The sequence below is a fragment of the Chenopodium album genome, chromosome 5, assembly GCF_948465745.1.
Source record: "Chenopodium album chromosome 5, dcCheAlbu1.1, whole genome shotgun sequence".
Lineage (NCBI taxonomy): Eukaryota > Viridiplantae > Streptophyta > Magnoliopsida > Caryophyllales > Amaranthaceae > Chenopodium > Chenopodium album.
The window spans coordinates 57976682-57986376 of record NC_137838.1 but is presented as its reverse complement, the minus strand read 5'-3'; the positions used below and the strand labels follow the sequence as shown (position 1 = coordinate 57986376).

The window sequence follows — 9695 nt, the reverse complement described above, 5'->3', positions numbered from 1 at the left end:
GCTATTTTGTATTTATACCCTTTCCAGCCTCTGATTTCCTTCTAAATGCCGTAACTTTGTGTCCGATCGTCCGAATTAAACAATTTTTATTTCAAATTGGTTTTCTTTTCGAGATCTACGCGTCTCGAACCATTTCCCATCTCAAAATAACCGAAAATAAATAAAAATTACGAATTCGGCAAAAAAGGGGTGCAACACGAGGACTTCCCAGGAGGTCACCTATCCTAGTACTACTCTCGCCCAAGCACGCTTAACTGCGGAGTTCTGATGGGATCCGGTGCATTAGTGCTGGTATAATCGCACCCATTTACTTCTTGCGCTATTTTGTATTTATACCCTTTCCAGCCTCTGATTTCCTTCGAAATGCTGTAACTTTGTGCACGATCGTCCGAATTAAACATTTTTTTTTTCAAATTGGTTTTTTTTTCGAGATCTACGCGTCCCAAACCATTTCCTATTTCAAAATAACCGAAAACAAATAAAAATTACGAATTCGGCAAAAAAGGGGTACAACATGAGGAATTCCCAGGGGGTTACCAATCCTAGTACTACTCTCGCCCAAGCACGCTTAACTGCGGAGTTCTGATGGGATCCGGTGCATTAGTGCTGGTATGATCGCACCCATTTACTTATTGTGCTATTTTTTATTTATACCCTTTCCAGGCTCTGATTTCCTTCGAAATGCTGTAACTTTGTGCCCGATCGTCCGAATTAAACATTTTTTTTTCAAATTGGTTTTTTTTTCAAGATCTACGCGTCCCAAATCATTTCCCATCTCAAAATAACCGAAAACAAATAAAAATTACGAATTCGGCAAAAAAGGGGTGCAGCACGAGGACTTCCCAGGAGGTCACCCATCCTAGTACTACTCTCGCCCAAGAACGCTTAACTACGGAGTTCTGGTGGGATCCGGTGCATTAGTGCTGGTATGATCGCACCCATTTATTTATTGCGCTATTTTGTATTTATACCCTTTCCAACCTCTGATTTCCTTCGAAATACCGTAACTTTGTGCCCGATTGTCCGAATTAAATATATTTTTTTTCAAATTGAATTTCTTTTCGATATCTACGCGTCCCAAACCATTTCCTATCTCAAAATAACCGAAAATAAATAAAAATTACGAATTCGGCAAAAAAGGGGTGCAACACGAGGACTTCCAGCCTCTGATTTCCTTCGAAATGCCGTAACTTTGTGCCCGATCGTCCGAATTAAACATTATTTTTTTCAAATTGGTTTTTTTTCGAGATCTACGCATCCCAAACCATATCCTATCTCAAAATAACCGAAAACAAAAAAAAATTACGAATTCGGCAAAAAAGGGGTGCAACACGAGGACTTCCCAGGAGGTTACCAATCCTAGTACTACTCTCGCCCAAGCACGCTTAACTGCGGAGTTCTGATGGGATCCGGTGCATTAGTGCTGGTATGATCGCACCCATTTACTTATTGCGCTATTTTGTATTTATACCCTTTCCAGCCTCTGATTTCCTTCGAAATGCCGTAACTTTGTGCCTGATCGTCCGAATTAAACATTTTTTTTTTCAAATTGGTTTTTTTTTCGAGATCTACGCGTCCCAAACCATTTCCAATCTCAAAATAACCGAAAACAAATAAAAATTACGAATTCGGCAAAAAAGGGATACAACACGAGGACTTCCCAGGAGGTCACCCATCCTAGTACTACTCTCGCCCTAGCACGTTTAACTGCGGAGTTCTGATGGGATCCAGTGCATTAGTGCTGGTATGATCGCACCTATTTACTTATTGCGCTATTTTGTATTTAAACCCTTACCAGCCTCTGATTTACTTCGAAATGCCGTAACTTTGTGCCCGATCGTCCGAATTAAACATTTTTTTTTTCAAATTGGTTTTTTTTTTAGATCTACGCGTCCCAAACCATTTCCCATCTCATATCAACCGAAAACAAATAAAAATTACGAATTCGGCAAAAAAGGGATGCAACACGAGGACTTCCCAGGAGGTCACCCATCCTAGTACCACTCTCGCCCAAGCACGCTTAACTGCGGAGTTCGTATGGGATTCGGTGCATTAGTGCTGGTATGATCACACCCATTTAATTATTGCGCTATTTTGTATTTAAACCCTTTCCAGCCTCTGATTTCCTTCGAAATGCCCTAACTTTGTGCCCGATCGTCCGAATTAAACGTTTTTTTTTCAAATTGGTTTTTTTTCGAGATCTACGCGTCTAAAACCATTTCCCATTTCAAAATAACCTAAAACAAATAAAAATTTCGAATTCGGCAAAAAAGGGATGCAACACGAGGACTTCCCAGGAGGTCACCCATCCTAGTACTACCCTCGCCCAAGCACGCTTAATTGCGGAGTTCTGATGGGATCCGGTGCATTAGTGCTGGTATGATCGCACCCATTTACTTATTGCGCTATTTTGTATTTATACCCTTTCCAGGCTCTGATTTCCTTCGAAATGCCGTAACTTTGTGCCCGATCGTCCGAATAAAAAAAAAATTCAGATTTGTTTTTTTTTTCAAGATCTACACGTCCCAAATCATTTCCCATCTCAAAATAACCGAAAACAAATAAAAATTACGAATTCGGCAAAAGAGGGGTGCAACACGAGGACTTCCTAGGAGGTCACCCATCCTAGTACTACTCTCGCCCAAGCACGCTTAACTGCGGAGTTCTGATGGGATCCGGTGCATTAGTGCTAGTATGATCGCACCCATTTACTTATTGCGCTATTTTGTATTTATACCCTTTCAAGGCTGTGATTTCCTTCGAAATGCCGTAACTTTGTGCCCGATCGTCCGAATTAAACATTTTTTTTTTCAAATTGGTTTTTTTTTCAAGATCTACGCGTCCCAAATCATTTCCCATCTCAAAATAACCGAAAACAAATAAAAATTACGAATTCGGCAAAAAAGGGGTGCAACACGAGGACTTCCCAGGAGGTCACCCATCCTAGTACTACTCTCGCCTAAGAACGCTTGACTGCGGAGTTCTGATGGGATCCGGTGCATTAGTGCTGGTATGATCGCACCCATTTAATTATTGCGCTATTTTGTATTTATACCCTTTCCAACCTCTGATTTCCTTCGAAATACCGTAACTTTGTGCCCGATTGTCCGAATTAAACATTTTTTTTTCAAATTGGTTTTTTTTTCGAGATCTACGCGACCCAAACCATTTCCCATCCCAAAATTACCGAAAACAAATAAAAATTACGAATTCGGCAAAAAAGGGGTGCAACACGAGGACTTCCCAGGAGGTCACCCATCCTAGTACTACTCTCGCCCAAGCACGCTTAACTGCGGAGTTCTGATGGGATCCGGTGCATTAGTGCTGGTATGATCGCACCCATTTACTTATTGCGCTATTTTGTATTTATACCCTTTCCAGCCTCTGATTTCCTTCGAAATGCCGTAACTTTGTGCCCGATCGTCCGAATTAAACATTTTTTTTTCAAATTGGTTTAATTTTTTTAGATCTACGCGTCCCAAACTATTTCCCATCTCAAAATAACCGAAAATAAATAAAAATTACGAATTCGGCAAAAAAGGGGTGCAACATGAGGACTTCCCAGGAGGTCACCTATCCTAGTACTACTCTCGCCCAAGCACGCTTAACTGCGGAGTTCTGATGGGATCCGGTGCATTAGTGCTGGTACAATCGCACCCATTTACTTCTTGCGCTATTTTGTATTTATACCCTTTCCAGCCTCTGATTTCCTTCGAAATGCCGTAACTTTGTGCACGATCGTCCGAATTAAACATTTTTTTTTTCAAATTGGTTTTTTTTTTGAGATCTACGCGTCCCAAACCATTTCCTATTTCAAAATAACCGAAAACAAATAAAAATTACGAATTCGGCAAAAAAGGGGTGCAACACGAGGACTTCCCAGGGGGTTACCAATCCTAGTACTACTCTCGCCCAAGCACGCTTAACTGCGGAGTTCTGATGGGATCCGGCGCATTAGTGCTGGTATGATCGCACCCATTTACTTATTGTGCTATTTTGTATTTATACCCTTTCCAGGCTCTGATTTCCTTCGAAATGCTGTAACTTTGTGCCCGATCGTCCGAATTAAACTTTTTTTTTTCGAATTGGTTTTTTTTTCAAGATCTACGCGTCCCAAATCATTTCCCATCTCAAAATAACCGAAAACAAATAAAAATTACGAATTCGGCAAAAAAGGGGTGCAGCACGAGGACTTCCCAGGAGGTCACCTATCCTAGTACTACTCTCGCCCAAGCACGCTTAACTGCGGAGTTCTGATGGGATCCGGTGCATTAGTGCTGGTATGATCGCACCCATTTACTTATTGCGCTATTTTGTATTTATACCCTTTCCAGCCTCTGATTTCCTTCGAAATGCCGTAACTTTGTGCCCGATCGTCCGAATTAAACATTTTTTTTTCAAATTGGTTTTTTTTTTAGATCTACGCGTCCCAAACTATTTCCCATCTCAAAATAACCGAGAACAAATAAAAATTACGAATTCGGCAAAAAAGGGGTGCAACACGAGGACTTCCCAGGAGGTCACCCATCCTAGTACTACTCTCGCCCAAGCACGCTTAATTGCGGAGTTCTGATGGGATCCGGTGCATTAGTGCTGGTATGATCGCACCCATTTACTTATTGCGCTATTTTGTATTTATACCCTTTCCAGCCTCTGATTTCCTTCTAAATGCCGTAACTTTGTGCCCGATCGTCCGAATTAAACAATTTTTATTTCAAATTGGTTTTATTTTCGAGATCTACGCGTCTCGAACCATTTCCCATCTCAAAATAACCGAAAATAAATAAAAATTACGAATTCGGCAAAAAAGGGGTGCAACACGAGGACTTCCCAGGAGGTCACCTATCCTAGTACTACTCTCGCCCAAGCACGCTTAACTGCAGAGTTCTGATGGGATCCGGTGCATTAGTGCTGGTATAACCGCACCCATTTACTTCTTGCGCTATTTTGTATTTATACCCTTTCCAGCCTCTGATTTCCTTCGAAATGTCGTAACTTTGTGCACGATCGTCCGAATTAAACATTTTTTTTTCAAATTGGTTTTTTTTTCGAGATCTACGCGTCCCAAACCATTTCCAATTTCAAAATAACCGAAAACAAAAAAAATTACGAATTCGGCAAAAAAGGGGTGCAACACGAGGACTTCCCAGGGGGTTACCAATCCTAGTACTACTCTCGCCCAAGCACGCTTAACTGCGGAGTTCTGATGGGATCCGGTGCATTAGTGCTGGTATGATCGCACCCATTTACTTATTGTGCTATTTTGTATTTATACCCTTTCCAGGCTCTGATTTCCTTCGAAATGCTGTAACTTTGTGCCCGATCGTCCGAATTAAACATTTTTTTTTCAAATTGCTTTTTTTTTCAAGATCTACGCGTCCCAAATCATTTCCCATCTCAAAATAACCGGAAACAAATAAAAATTACGAATTCAGCAAAAAAGGGGTGCAGCACGAGGACTTCCCAGGAGGTCACCCATCCTAGTACTACTCTCGCCCAAGAACGCTTAACTACGGAGTTCTGGTGGGATCCGGTGCATTAGTGCTGGTATGATCGAACCCATTTATTTATTGCGCTATTTTGTATTTATACCCTTTCCAACCTCTGATTTCCTTCGAAATACCGTAACTTTGTGTCCGATTGTCCGAATTAAATATTTTTTTTTTCAAATTGGTTTTCTTTTCGAGATCTACGCGTCCCAAACCATTTCCCATCTCAAAATAACCGAAAATAAATAAAAATTACGAATTCGGCAAAAAAGGGGTGCAACACGAGGACTTCCCAGGAGGTCACCTATCCTAGTACTACTCTCGCCCAAGCACGCTTAACTGCGGAGTTCTGATGGGATCCGGTGCATTAGTGCTGGTATGATCGCACCCATTTACTTCTTGCGCTATTTTGTATTTATACCCTTTCCAGCCTCTGATTTCCTTCGAAATGCCGTAACTTTGTGCCCGATCATCCGAATTAAACATTATTTTTTTCAAATTGGTTTTTTTTTCGAGATCTACGCATCCCAAACCATTTCCCATCTCAAAATAACCGAAAACAAAAAAAAAATTACGAATTCGGCAACAAAGGGGTGCAATACGAGGACTTCCCAGGAGGTTACCAATCCTAGTACTACTCTCGCCCAAGCACGCTTAACTGCGGAGTTCTGATGGGATCCGGTGCATTAATGCTGGTATGATCGCACCCATTTACTTATTGCGCTATTTTGTATTTATACCCTTTCCAGCCTCTGATTTCCTTCGAAATGCCGTAACTTTGTGCCTGATCGTCCGAATTAAACATTTTTTTTTTCAAATTGGTTTTTTTTCGAGATCTACGCGTCCCAAACCATTTCCCATCTCAAAATAACCGAAAACAAATAAAAATTACGAATTCGGCAAAAAAGGGATACAACACGAGGACTTCCCAGGAGGTCACCCATCCTAGTACTACTCTCGCCCAAGCACGCTTAACTGCGGATTCTGATGGGATCCAGTGCATTAGTGCTGGTATGATCGCACCCATTTACTTATTGCGCTATTTTGTATTTATACCCTTACCAGCCTCTGATTTCCTTCGAAATGCCGTAACTTTGTGCCCGATCGTCCGAATTAAACATTTTTTTTTTCAAATTGGTTTTTTTTTTAGATCTACGCGTCCTAAACCATTTTCCATCTCAAAATAACCAAAAACAAATAAAAATTACGAATTCGGCAAAAAAGGGATGCAACACGAGGACTTCCCAGGAGGTCACCCATCCTAGTACCACTCTCGCCCAAGCACGCTTAACTGCGGAGTTCTGATGGGATCCGGTGCATTAGTGCTGGTATGATCGCACCCATTTACTTATTGCGCTATTTTGTATTTATACCCTTTCCAGCCTCTGATTTCCTTCGAAATGCCGTAACTTTGTGCCCGATCGTCCGAATTAAACATTTTTTTTTTCAATTTGGTTTTTTTTTTTAGATCTACGCGTCCTAAACCATTTTCCATCTCAAAATAACCAAAAACAAATAAAAATTACGAATTCGGCAAAAAAGGGATGCAACACGAGGACTTCCCAGGAGGTCACCCATCCTAGTACCACTCTCGCCCAAGCACGCTTAACTGCGGAGTTCTGATGGGATTCGGTGCATTAGTGCTGGTATGATCACACCCATTTACTTATTGCGCTATTTTGTATTTAAACCCTTTCCAGCCTCTGATTTCCTTCGAAATGCCGTAACTTTGTGCCCGATCGTCCGAATTAAACGTTTTTTTTTTCAAATTGGTTTTTTTTCGAGATCTACGCGTCTCAAACCATTTCCCATCTCAAAATAACCTAAAACAAATAAAAATTTCGAATTCGGCAAAAAAGGGATGCAACACGAGGACTTCCCAGGAGGTCACCCATCCTAGTACTACCCTCGCCCAAGCACGCTTAACTGTGGAGTTCTGATGGGATCCGGTGCATTAGTGCTGGTATGATCGCACCCATTTACTTATTGCGCTATTTTGTATTTATACCCTTTCCAGCCTCTGATTTCCTTCGAAATGCCGTAACTTTGTGCCCGATCGTCCGAATTAAACGTTTTTTTTTTTCAAATTGGTTTTTTTTCGAGATCTACGCGTCTCAAACCATTTCCCATCTCAAAATAACCTAAAACAAATAAAAATTTCGAATTCGGCAAAAAAGGGATGCAACACGAGGACTTCCCAGGAGGTCACCCATCCTAGTACTACCCTCGCCCAAGCACGCTTAACTGTGGAGTTCTGATGGGATCCGGTGCATTAGTGCTGGTATGATCGCACCCATTTACTTATTGCGCTATTTTGTATTTATACCCTTTCCAGCCTCTGATTTCCTTCGAAATGCCGTAACTTTGTGCCTCATCGTCCGAATTAAACATTTTTTTTCTCAAATTGGTGTTTTTTTCGAGATCTACGCGTCCCAAACCATTTCCCATCTCAAAATAACCGAAAACAAATAATAATTACGAATTCGGCAAAAAAGGGATACAACACGAGGACTTCCCAGGAGGTCACCCATCCTAGTACTACTCTCGCCCAAGCACGCTTAACTGCGGAGTTCTGATGGGATCCAGTGCATTATTGCTGGTATGATCGCACCCATTTACTTATTGCGCTATTTTGTATTTATACCCTTACCAGCCTCTGATTTCCTTCGAAATGCCGTAACTTTGTGCCTGATCGTCCGAATTAAACATTTTTTTTTTCAAATTGGTTTTTTTTTTTAGATCTACGCGTCCCAAACCATTTCCCATCTCAAAATAACCGAAAACAAATAAAAATTACGAATTCGGCAAAAAAGGGATGCAACACGAGGACTTCCCAAGAGGTCACCCATCCTAGTACCACTCTCGCCCAAGCACGCTTAATTGCGGAGTTCTGATGGGATTCGGTGCATTAGTGCTGGTATGATCACACCCATTTACTTATTGCGCTATTTTGTATTTAAACCCTTTCCAGCCTCTGATTTCCTTCGAAATGCCCTAACTTTGTGCCCGATCGTCCGAATTAAACATTTTTTTTTTCAAATTGGTTTTTTTTTCGAGATCTACGCGTCCCAAACCATTTCCCATCTCAAAATAACCGAAAACAAATAAAAATTACGAATTCGGCAAAAAAGGGGTGCAACACGAGGACTTCCCAGGAGGTCAACCATCCTAGTACTACTCTCGCCCAAGCATGCTTAACTGTGAAGTTCTGATAGGATCCGGTGCATTAGTGCTGGTATGATCGCACCCATTTACTTATTGCGCTATTTTGTATTTATACCCTTTCCAGCCTCTAATTTCCTTCGAAATGCCGTAACTTTGTGCCCGATCGTCCGAATTAAACATTTTTTTTTCAAATTGGTTTTTTTTTTAGATCTACGCGTCCCAAACTATTTCCCATCTCAAAATAACCGAGAACAAATAAAAATTACGAAATCGGCAAAAAAGGGGTGCAACACGAGGACTTCCCAGGAGGTCACCCATCCTAGTACTACTCTCGCCCAAGCACGCTTAATTGCGGAGTTCTGATGGGATCCGGTGCATTAGTGCTGGTATGATCGCACCCATTTACTTATTGCGCTATTTTGTATTTATACCCTTTCCAGCCTCTGATTTCCTTCTAAATGCCGTAACTTTGTGCCCGATCGTCCGAATTAAACAATTTTTATTTCAAATTGGTTTTATTTTCGAGATCTACGCGTCTCGAACCATTTCCCATCTCAAAATAACCGAAAATAAATAAAAATTACGAATTCGGCAAAAAAGGGGTGCAACACGAGGACTTCCCAGGAGGTCACCTATCCTAGTACTACTCTCGCCCAAGCACGCTTAACTGCGGAGTTTTGATGGGATCCGGTGCATTAGTGCTGGTATGATCGCACCCATTTACTTCTTGCGCTATTTTGTATTTATACCCTTTCCAGCCTCTGATTTCCTTCGAAATGCCGTAACTTTGTGCCCGATCATCCGAATTAAACATTATTTTTTTCAAATTGGTTTTTTTTCGAGATCTACGCATCCCAAACCATTTCCCATCTCAAAATAACCGAAAACAAAAAAAAAATTACGAATTCGGCAAAAAAGGGGTGCAATACGAGGACTTCCCAGGAGGTTACCAATCCTAGTACTACTCTCGCCCAAGCACGCTTAACTGCGGAGTTCTGATGGGATCCGGTGCATTAGTGCTGGTATGATCGCACCCATTTA

The 9695-nt window shown here is 41.3% G+C and overlaps 30 non-coding genes across 30 annotated transcripts; all 30 read right to left on the bottom strand.

Annotated features, from left to right (window-relative positions):
• Window positions 1–186: 186 nt before the first annotated feature.
• On the bottom strand, window positions 187–305 carry LOC145633760 (5S ribosomal RNA). The gene has a single exon (XR_014113062.1). It is a non-coding gene; the product is annotated as a 5S ribosomal RNA (ribosomal RNA).
• Window positions 306–504: 199 nt separating this feature from the next.
• LOC145634023 (5S ribosomal RNA) lies at window positions 505–623 on the bottom strand. Its single transcript, XR_014113314.1, has one exon. It is a non-coding gene; the product is annotated as a 5S ribosomal RNA (ribosomal RNA).
• A 198-nt stretch (window positions 624–821) lies between these two features.
• LOC145633923 (5S ribosomal RNA) lies at window positions 822–940 on the bottom strand. The gene has a single exon (XR_014113218.1). It is a non-coding gene; the product is annotated as a 5S ribosomal RNA (ribosomal RNA).
• A 381-nt stretch (window positions 941–1321) lies between these two features.
• LOC145633816 (5S ribosomal RNA) lies at window positions 1322–1440 on the bottom strand. The gene has a single exon (XR_014113116.1). It is a non-coding gene; the product is annotated as a 5S ribosomal RNA (ribosomal RNA).
• A 199-nt stretch (window positions 1441–1639) lies between these two features.
• On the bottom strand, window positions 1640–1758 carry LOC145633932 (5S ribosomal RNA). Its single transcript, XR_014113227.1, has one exon. It is a non-coding gene; the product is annotated as a 5S ribosomal RNA (ribosomal RNA).
• A 198-nt stretch (window positions 1759–1956) lies between these two features.
• LOC145633944 (5S ribosomal RNA) lies at window positions 1957–2075 on the bottom strand. The gene has a single exon (XR_014113239.1). It is a non-coding gene; the product is annotated as a 5S ribosomal RNA (ribosomal RNA).
• A 197-nt stretch (window positions 2076–2272) lies between these two features.
• LOC145633733 (5S ribosomal RNA) lies at window positions 2273–2391 on the bottom strand. Its single transcript, XR_014113037.1, has one exon. It is a non-coding gene; the product is annotated as a 5S ribosomal RNA (ribosomal RNA).
• Window positions 2392–2587: 196 nt separating this feature from the next.
• On the bottom strand, window positions 2588–2706 carry LOC145633734 (5S ribosomal RNA). Its single transcript, XR_014113038.1, has one exon. It is a non-coding gene; the product is annotated as a 5S ribosomal RNA (ribosomal RNA).
• Window positions 2707–2905: 199 nt separating this feature from the next.
• Window positions 2906–3024, bottom strand: LOC145633908 (5S ribosomal RNA). The gene has a single exon (XR_014113204.1). It is a non-coding gene; the product is annotated as a 5S ribosomal RNA (ribosomal RNA).
• Window positions 3025–3222: 198 nt separating this feature from the next.
• On the bottom strand, window positions 3223–3341 carry LOC145633475 (5S ribosomal RNA). The gene has a single exon (XR_014112799.1). It is a non-coding gene; the product is annotated as a 5S ribosomal RNA (ribosomal RNA).
• Window positions 3342–3540: 199 nt separating this feature from the next.
• On the bottom strand, window positions 3541–3659 carry LOC145633964 (5S ribosomal RNA). Its single transcript, XR_014113257.1, has one exon. It is a non-coding gene; the product is annotated as a 5S ribosomal RNA (ribosomal RNA).
• A 199-nt stretch (window positions 3660–3858) lies between these two features.
• LOC145633896 (5S ribosomal RNA) lies at window positions 3859–3977 on the bottom strand. Its single transcript, XR_014113193.1, has one exon. It is a non-coding gene; the product is annotated as a 5S ribosomal RNA (ribosomal RNA).
• A 198-nt stretch (window positions 3978–4175) lies between these two features.
• On the bottom strand, window positions 4176–4294 carry LOC145633786 (5S ribosomal RNA). The gene has a single exon (XR_014113087.1). It is a non-coding gene; the product is annotated as a 5S ribosomal RNA (ribosomal RNA).
• A 197-nt stretch (window positions 4295–4491) lies between these two features.
• On the bottom strand, window positions 4492–4610 carry LOC145633703 (5S ribosomal RNA). Its single transcript, XR_014113008.1, has one exon. It is a non-coding gene; the product is annotated as a 5S ribosomal RNA (ribosomal RNA).
• Window positions 4611–4809: 199 nt separating this feature from the next.
• On the bottom strand, window positions 4810–4928 carry LOC145633890 (5S ribosomal RNA). The gene has a single exon (XR_014113186.1). It is a non-coding gene; the product is annotated as a 5S ribosomal RNA (ribosomal RNA).
• A 197-nt stretch (window positions 4929–5125) lies between these two features.
• LOC145633832 (5S ribosomal RNA) lies at window positions 5126–5244 on the bottom strand. The gene has a single exon (XR_014113131.1). It is a non-coding gene; the product is annotated as a 5S ribosomal RNA (ribosomal RNA).
• Window positions 5245–5442: 198 nt separating this feature from the next.
• On the bottom strand, window positions 5443–5561 carry LOC145634031 (5S ribosomal RNA). Its single transcript, XR_014113321.1, has one exon. It is a non-coding gene; the product is annotated as a 5S ribosomal RNA (ribosomal RNA).
• A 199-nt stretch (window positions 5562–5760) lies between these two features.
• Window positions 5761–5879, bottom strand: LOC145633698 (5S ribosomal RNA). Its single transcript, XR_014113003.1, has one exon. It is a non-coding gene; the product is annotated as a 5S ribosomal RNA (ribosomal RNA).
• Window positions 5880–6079: 200 nt separating this feature from the next.
• Window positions 6080–6198, bottom strand: LOC145633874 (5S ribosomal RNA). The gene has a single exon (XR_014113171.1). It is a non-coding gene; the product is annotated as a 5S ribosomal RNA (ribosomal RNA).
• A 198-nt stretch (window positions 6199–6396) lies between these two features.
• On the bottom strand, window positions 6397–6514 carry LOC145633993 (5S ribosomal RNA). The gene has a single exon (XR_014113285.1). It is a non-coding gene; the product is annotated as a 5S ribosomal RNA (ribosomal RNA).
• A 198-nt stretch (window positions 6515–6712) lies between these two features.
• On the bottom strand, window positions 6713–6831 carry LOC145633701 (5S ribosomal RNA). The gene has a single exon (XR_014113006.1). It is a non-coding gene; the product is annotated as a 5S ribosomal RNA (ribosomal RNA).
• Window positions 6832–7030: 199 nt separating this feature from the next.
• Window positions 7031–7149, bottom strand: LOC145633912 (5S ribosomal RNA). The gene has a single exon (XR_014113208.1). It is a non-coding gene; the product is annotated as a 5S ribosomal RNA (ribosomal RNA).
• Window positions 7150–7347: 198 nt separating this feature from the next.
• LOC145633686 (5S ribosomal RNA) lies at window positions 7348–7466 on the bottom strand. The gene has a single exon (XR_014112991.1). It is a non-coding gene; the product is annotated as a 5S ribosomal RNA (ribosomal RNA).
• Window positions 7467–7665: 199 nt separating this feature from the next.
• On the bottom strand, window positions 7666–7784 carry LOC145633684 (5S ribosomal RNA). The gene has a single exon (XR_014112989.1). It is a non-coding gene; the product is annotated as a 5S ribosomal RNA (ribosomal RNA).
• Window positions 7785–7983: 199 nt separating this feature from the next.
• Window positions 7984–8102, bottom strand: LOC145633904 (5S ribosomal RNA). The gene has a single exon (XR_014113200.1). It is a non-coding gene; the product is annotated as a 5S ribosomal RNA (ribosomal RNA).
• Window positions 8103–8301: 199 nt separating this feature from the next.
• Window positions 8302–8420, bottom strand: LOC145634016 (5S ribosomal RNA). Its single transcript, XR_014113307.1, has one exon. It is a non-coding gene; the product is annotated as a 5S ribosomal RNA (ribosomal RNA).
• A 199-nt stretch (window positions 8421–8619) lies between these two features.
• On the bottom strand, window positions 8620–8738 carry LOC145634027 (5S ribosomal RNA). The gene has a single exon (XR_014113318.1). It is a non-coding gene; the product is annotated as a 5S ribosomal RNA (ribosomal RNA).
• Window positions 8739–8935: 197 nt separating this feature from the next.
• On the bottom strand, window positions 8936–9054 carry LOC145633702 (5S ribosomal RNA). Its single transcript, XR_014113007.1, has one exon. It is a non-coding gene; the product is annotated as a 5S ribosomal RNA (ribosomal RNA).
• A 199-nt stretch (window positions 9055–9253) lies between these two features.
• LOC145633865 (5S ribosomal RNA) lies at window positions 9254–9372 on the bottom strand. Its single transcript, XR_014113163.1, has one exon. It is a non-coding gene; the product is annotated as a 5S ribosomal RNA (ribosomal RNA).
• A 199-nt stretch (window positions 9373–9571) lies between these two features.
• Window positions 9572–9690, bottom strand: LOC145633807 (5S ribosomal RNA). Its single transcript, XR_014113108.1, has one exon. It is a non-coding gene; the product is annotated as a 5S ribosomal RNA (ribosomal RNA).
• Between the last annotated feature and the right edge of the window lie 5 nt (window positions 9691–9695).